Here is an 8593-nt window from a genome sequence, read left to right on the forward strand (position 1 = left end):
CAACACCATATCTGCCGCTTGTTCCTGCCTTTATTTTTGTTCTGTTCCAGGTGATGCTGGCATCAATGTTCATTTTGAACAAACCGGCCGGAGGGGCTACCCAAATAACATTTGTGGTTAATTTTTTTAACAAAACTCACATAACAGCAACTCAATTGATTCTTTTTCTCCTGTGGAGCCTGCCTTCACCCTCGCTTCTTGAGCTTGGAAAAAGTGTCTTTGAGAAATGTAAGCTCTTCGCTTGTTGCATATCCTCTAAATTTAAAAAGCTCGAGCACACAGTCGTATTGTTTTTTTCCTGAGCAAGCTTTGGCCAATTCATAGATCGTTTTGGCCACGGATGGCATTTTTAACTAGGAGAAGAAAACAAAGCAGGATAAAAAAACAAAAGGTAAGGAACGACATGACAAATAACATGACTTTTCCCTGCGATAGGTGAAGGTTGAACTTTTAAAACTAAGGTCCTTACAATTTAGACCAATGTAAATTACTTTCATATATCTTTAGATCTGAGCCGTTTGTTTATTATACGGTCAAGATTAGTTCAGTAAACTGAAATTTCAGGTTCATCCTACCGCAACCAGAGCCACAGTTGCACCACACAGTCAGCTTTTGGGTTGGACTCAGGACCTAATATGGTATCAGAGCCTTGGTTGCAGGGGAGGGTGAAGAGCGGTGGGATGAAGAGTCCCACATCACCTGAAGTCCTGACGCCTTGTGAGTCCTGTAAAACACCACCAACACCATATCTGCCGCTTGTTCCTGCCTTTATTTTTGTTCTGTTCCAGGTGATGCTGGCATCGGTGTTCATTTTGAACAAACCGGCCGGATGGGCTACCCAAATAACATTTGTGGTTAATTTTTTTAACAAAACTCACATAATAGCAATTTAATTGATTCTTTTTCTCCTGTGAAGCCTGCCTTCACCTTCGCTTCTTGAGCTTGGAAAAAGTGTCTTTGAGAAATGTAAGCTCTTCGCTTTTTGTTTATGTCCAGCAAAGGCTGCTTTTGCTGCTACTTCCCAAATTGGACAAGAAAAATATGATGTTTTTATTAGTTTTAGAGGTTCAGACATTAGACATGGATTTCTTAGCCATTTGACAGGGCAATTGTGACAAAAGGGGATAGGTGTGTGTGTTGATGAAAGGTTGATGAAATATCATCCGCACTATTGGAAGCAATAGAAAGATAAAGAATTGTGCCAATGATATTCTCAAAAGACTATGCTTCTTCAAAGTGGTGCTTAGAAGAGCTAGTGAAAATCATAGAATGCAAGCGAGTCAACAATCAGATTGTAATTCTAGCTTTTTATAACATAGATCCATCACATGTTAGGCATCAAAAAGGATCATATGCAGATGCATTTGCTCAACATGAGCAAAAGTTCAATGATGACTTGTTGCAAGTTTGGAGATGTGTTTTGAAGGATACTGCAAACTTTTCTGGCTGTCATCATTCCTCAAATTTTCAGTAACTAAATATTGTCTATACATGTATTGTATCCATTGAGCTCCGTGATGTAGTTAAAATTCGTGATGTTTTGAATTGAATGTGATGCAACTAGCATCTATCATCTTTCACAGCCTTCATTACTATCTTTTAAAGGAATAGAATGGTTACATTTTGATATATGTGATTTTATTCTCTCCTTTTCCTTTTTTAAAATAGATTCTGATTGTCTTTTAGTTTGTTGTTATATAAAGATTTCTTTTCAAAGGACTTAGTCGATAGTATAATTCTGGATGTAAATGTACAATTAATTTTATAACAGTAAGTATTTTGGTTTTCTTCATAGCTAGTCAATTTCTATGTGTTTCATGTGAATTTTTCCTCTGCTCCTTGGCAGTGTTAAAGAATTCAAATAAATCTGGGTTGTATTCAAATAAATCTGGGTTGTATTCATGCACATTTTGGAATTATAGGCAAACCTTGTACAGAATAAAATTTAGAACGTAAAGAAATATACTACCTCCGGTCCTAATTATAAGACCCAGTTGACTAATTTGAGGAGACTAAAGAAGTAAGTTAAGTTAGTTATTTGTAACAAATAAGTGTTGTCATTCCTAAAATATCCTTGCTAATTAAGTGTGTTGGTTAGAACTATTATTATTAGAAGGACTATCTTGGGAAAAAATGCATAAATATGAGAGACAAAATGGATTGGGGTCTTATAATTAAGACCAAACTAAAAGTCAAACGGGGTCTTATATTAAGGACCGGAGGTAGTATATAGGTGCCATCTATTTCACCTGTTTAACTTACATATTACATGATATTGGCTAATTAGGTAGGCCAATCCAATTATGAACACAAGCACGTCAAGATATGGAGGCTTCGATGTGTCACCCTAAACTCAAACTTCAGCAAAAGCACTTGCCATCAATGTCCGAGATGAAGATAATACTCAACTATTCTAGTCCTTGTCATTCACGGCTACTCAAATTTTAATTTCAAATTGATGGTAAATGTAGTGCTGCACTTTCTTTTCCCCCTCCATGTTCCATTTATTCCGCTTTAGCCCCTTATTCTATTTTTAACCTCTGAAAATTGTGAAAACTGTGAGTATAGACAATATTTCCCCCTGCATGATGATGATGATGATGATAAAAGCAATCTTGCGTGTTCCTCCTACTCTTCACTAATCACTACTGATTACATGTATGTAGGGAGAGAAAGATGCGTGAACACGTGAGATAAAACATGGATTGTGTTTTTGTATCCACTGAAAAAATGCACACTTAATGCTCATAACAACAAAATGATATGCATTAAATGGCAAAAAGAAGCTTCAGCTCAAAAAAAAAAACATGACAAAAAGAAACTCGCAATGACTATGAGTTGAGAACTTAGGCCCGGGTGAGGGGTTACGGCCGTGGCTGGAATGTGGGCTTCGGGCCCAAGAGTGATGGAGGCACTATTGTTTGTTCAATTTCTTGGTTCTGCAACCAACGTGATTGAATCACCAATGAGATTGGATCTTGCAAAAGGGTTACTTCAATTTGAATCCTCTATGGAAGAGGTGTCCACATTTAATACCCAACAGTACCTCGAATAAGATTTATGCTTTAGCAAAAAAAAAAAAACCATGAGATTGAACACAATAGCAAATCAAGGTTTGAATTTTTATCAGGAGAGGTGTTCGTATTTAATACCTAGCAATATTTTAAATGGAATTGCTTCCACTAGGAAGATATCTGTAGAGAAAAAAAAATTCTTGATACTGCGCTGGTAATTTTCATTGTCCGAATCCTCACTTACCAAACCTTTACTTGTAAAATTCCAAAGTTTCATACTACCTCCGATCCTTAATATAAGACCATGTTTGATTTTTATTTTGATCCTAAATATAAAACCTCAATCCACTTTGTCTCTCATATTTATACTTTTTTTCTAAAGTAACCCTTCTAATAATAAGAGTTCTAGTTAATACACTTGATTAGTAAGGATATTTTAGGAAAAACAACACCTATTTAGGACAAATAACTAACTCAACTTACCTTCTTAATCTCCTTAAATTAGTCAACTGACTCTTATAATTAAAACCGGAGGTAGTATAATGTTTGACAGCGGCATGAATTTGAGTTGTGAAACTTGCCCCGAGAACATGATAAGTAGCAAAAATTCAAGAAAAGAATTCAGATTTTGAATGCAGTTAATTTTACCGTCAGGTAATTTGAATGTGAATCAGAAGAAAGCACGAGTTAATGATTCACTGTAATGAACTTGAAGACCCGATTTAAAATCACACCTGTAAGTGTTAATTTGGAGAGCCGATCTTCACGCTCAGAACTCTACATGCATCATAAAGTCATATCAGGGACGCGCGTACGATCATGATCCCCATCACTCGCTGCCACCTAGTTCTACATTGTAGGCTCCATCCATCTTAACTCTCATCCATTCTTCACCCAGGATGTTCGTGATATATCAACCATTTCTCTGGAAACCCTAGTTCTTGGAGAAAACAGAGACTAAAACCATAATGATTTGGGAAAACACTGTGATGGGTGTGAAAGCATCTTTGATGTGCCCAAATCGTCAAAAGCAACATCCTCCTCCAACACAAATATCATAAATTTGAACTATTTAATTTTAATTATATTTTAATAGCAAGTGTGAAACGGGCAAAGCATTTTCATGTACTCAAATTGTCAAAAGAAGCAGGCCATCCTCTCAAAAGTTATTTTTTTAATTAATATTACCTCTGGTTCTTAATACAAGATGTGGTTGAGCAAATTAAAAAATTAGATAAATTAGTTATTTATAATAAATAAATATTATTTTTTTAAAATATTCTTACCAATAAAGTATATTAGTTAGAATTATTATTATTATAATAATACCAGTGTCATACCCGTCAATCTTAACATTCCATTCAGCCACGTGTTGTGGAGACTTGAAAAGCTAGCATTAAGAAAGTTAATTAATATGTCTCATTTTATCACTGAAATGCCCCTAACCTCGTTATTTATTTTTGTTTAGCATTAAAGAGGATATGGAGGAATTGATTGTATGAGAGAACATTTTATGTGGTGATTTTTTTGGGTCTAAGTTAAAGCATTAATAAGTTCGAGGCATTTATTATAGTACTCTCATATTATCTTTAATTTAAAGTTAGACTTTGATTTTTTCCAAAAATATATAAATTTTAAGCCTTTTCTTAATTTCAATATTGACAACGAAAATGGCTCTAAAAAATAAAGAACAATTATCAGAAAGAATTTGACAAAATAAAGTTTAAAATTACTAAATCTCAAATCATATTTAATTCAATTAATTCATACTTCATAATTGATTTGACCCCAAAATATACTGGAGCTAGGTGAAGTGGTTAAGAAAATTAAATAAATTAATTTAAAATATTATAATTTTTGTTTTTTAAAAATTAATTTGTCTAACTTATAAATTGATATATAATCTAATGATACATATAAATATTTTTAAAAATTATGTAACATACTCCTCTGGTCCTATTTATAGGACAGAGAAAGAAGGTATTTTTTGGTTCTATTGAGAAATTTTTTGTATGGATATACAAATTTACCCCTCATTTATTATTGTCTTGACTTTATTTATATGAAGTATAATGTATATTAAATAAGGATAAAGTTAAAAAATTATTAAAATTTAAATAAGAGTTAATAAAATTTAATGTTTTTTTTCTTCTGTTTGAAAGCTAACGAACGGCATTAGCTGGTGAAGGCTGCAGAGAAGTAACAGAGGATTGAATTTTTCAAATCTTCCATTGACATAGGCCGCATGTCATGTCCTGTCACTGGCCTTGGCATGTGCTATAAAAGCAGAAGAGTGAAACTGTACGCGAGAAAGTTATTTATTTTGAAAAACAAAAGTATTATTATTATTATTATTATTATTATTATATGTAAATATACATGTATTTAATAAATAAACACATATATAATAGATACTAGTGTTTTCATCTTTTATTTTATTTCTGATAATTATTAATATGTTCATATTTTAAATTATATTATTTTAATATAACTAGTATAATTCTGAATTACCTTTTGAGGTTTTTGTCCAGTGGCTTGATTTTCAAGATGTTGATAATTTTTTTCTTCCTTCTATGCGCACAGCTGTTACCTTGAAGATGTGCACCATTACACTATGGAAGCCAAAAACCTGCAGGGAAATAACAGTAGAATTGAATTTTGATTCAAAATTCCCACCGAAGTGATTGGACGAGGCATGTCGTAATTTTTTAATAAATTAAAGCATTAATTAAGCTTAAGGCACTCCAACTGTTTTTATAAGATAAGAAGTTTTTAAGCTTTTTTATAAGACACATACAACATTATTTGTTATTTTTTCTCATATAATCATATTATCTTTATTTAATATCAGTTCTTTTGTTTCTAAAGTTACATTAAATGTGTTTAAATAATGATAAAATTGAATACTTTAATTTTTAAGAATAATTATGAATTTTAATCCCTTCTTAATTCTAATAATAATGATTAAATGCCTTGTGAAAAGTCAAAAGGAGTAACTATTATTCCACCTACCTCATTAATTAGACCAATAAGACCATTCAAATACCAAAAAGTAAAAATCATTCAGACACAATGGACCCTACAATTGAAGATACCGCCTTTGGCTTTTTGACCGATAGGCTATGTTTACACTTTACAGTATAAAATTCGCATGCCGAAAATCATCACTAAATCACTACGTTCATTTTATGTATTTAGTCTTAAACATAAAATTTTATTTTATTTTTTAAATCTATAATTTTTTAAAATATTTTTATTGATGGAAAAAATTTATTAAAGATATTCTCAATATATTATTTCTAGTCTTAATTATATGAACGTTTGTAAATAGGATAATTTACAAAAAGTGGGACGTATTTACTGTAAATAAACAAATGCAACTAATTTGCTTTTCAGCGTAGGCCACACTTTTGTGGGACCTTCGTTACGTGCAAGATTTCACATGCAAATGTTATTCTCCCAAAGGCTTGACTTAATAATTACCTTGACTTAAAAAATAACATATACTTCCTCCAATTTTAAATGTAAGAGTTATGTAATTAATTTGATTTATCTAGATACTTGTTTGATAATTATATCGAAATCTACCACGTTAATAGAAATCCCGTTCAACGTGTACTATAATAGTGATAGTATAAAAAGAAAATTATAAATTTCAAAAAAAAATAGATTGAATTCATACATTTAGGATTAAAATACTCCTACCCTTCAACTTAGATCTGGGGGCGTCTGATAAATCATGAGTTCTTGATATTTATGAATCCCTTTAGCACCCAAACGGCCAAAACCATATCAGGTTAAATTGAACATACAAGAATGGGCAAAAACAAACAAATAAATTACACGGTAGGTCAATCTATATAAAAATCCAAAATAAGATTGCGAAAAGGCCAAAAATAAGAGGGTGTGATTTTTTTTTGTCCTGAATAAAAGGGTGTGATTGAGAAATTCACGGAAGTTTTCCTGGCTGTTTTACTTTTATATTTATCGTTTTAATACATGGATTTTTCCCCCCGCTAATAATAGACATGGACTATTAAACTGGACGTCATCATCGATTCGATTTCACAGAGGGGTTCCTTTACGAATGAAACTGCATTTTTCACATCTTCAACATTGTATATATCGATTATGAGCTTCAAGTTCATGGTAGTATTTGTAATCTAATCATTTTTGTGAGATAAGAATTTTTCAGCTTCTTTTATGTGAGGCACAAGGCAACTTGTCGCATTACATTAATTTTGGTAATTATTCTTGTAGATGATGGGTTTAGGCTTTTGCATTATTGCTCTGTGTATTATTTCTCAAACCTTGTGCATTTTAATCTGGCAACTGAGTCTCTTACATATTCCAATTTATTTTGTTACGATACTAAGTAGCATCGAAATATACTTCAAGGCAAAAAATGAGTTTACATATTAAACTTGCTATACATAGCATTTATGTAAATTTAAGAGTTTTAAAAAAAATCTGTGTCTTGTTTTCAAGATTGCTGATGATTAGAAGAACACTTTAATTTTTTAATTAGAAGAACGCTTTAATTTTCTACTTAGAGTAAACCCAAAATGGTTCCAAGGAGTTTTCAACTTCCTACAAGTTCCTTCATCCTTGTATAGTGAATGTTATTTGGTCTTATATAACACAAGCTTGGTTTGGATAGGGGAAAAAAGGGTTAAAAATAAAATAAGGGCAGAAAATACTATGAAAAAAGCTTCCTTCGTAATATTCTTTTCTTTTTATTTTCCTTCACATCCAAACTAAGCTAAAGTTTTAAGGGTCGTTTAATATGAAGGCCAATGCATGCAAATCTGACAAAGACTTGAGTTCTAAATAATATATATTAATTGGGTCCAAAAAATAACAAATATTAGAACCCATCAATTAACTTACTTTCAAACAAAATTGAGCCTATTATCACTAGCAATTATTTGATTCCATTTTTTATATAAGACCTAGTTGAGGGTTTTTGACCAAAAAAAATAATTGAGGATTAGATTGGGTTTTAAATATAATATCTTATTCTGTTCATTATTGTTTTTCTCAAACTAATTTATTTATACTATAAATTAATATATAATCTACCTTATAAAAATATCTTAGAAAGATTATGTCATATTTATTGTGATTAAGTAATTTATTTAATTTTTTTAATATATTCAAATTAATTAAGTATGAGTATATTAAAGAATGTAAGTTACTAAAAACAACGATCCTACCATCCGCGGATGGAAGTTGAGACCAATTGAATTTTGATGAAACGTTCCACTTAGCTACGTTAGGTAGCGGGAGCAGGAGGTTGCCGAGAGAAGCAGCAGAGCAATTGCCACGAAGCATCAGCATCAACTTTTAAGGAGTACAAACCGTTCACGAGCAAAAAACTAAGAGAGAATTACATTCAAATATCATAGAAGAAAAATAATTACTAAAAAGTCTCAATAACAACCTGAGCAGTCTGTAATAACAAGTTTTACAGTGAGAATAACAACCTATAAGACTTGTTTTTCAATTATTTGTCTTATTTGGGACCTCATTGTAATTCTCTCAAAAACTATCCTGCATTTTTACACAATGGACCCTAC

This window comes from Neltuma alba, unplaced genomic scaffold (genome assembly GCF_004799145.2).
Source record: "Neltuma alba isolate B1F8T4 unplaced genomic scaffold, ASM479914v2 tig00013192_pilon, whole genome shotgun sequence".
Classification (NCBI taxonomy): domain Eukaryota; kingdom Viridiplantae; phylum Streptophyta; class Magnoliopsida; order Fabales; family Fabaceae; genus Neltuma; species Neltuma alba.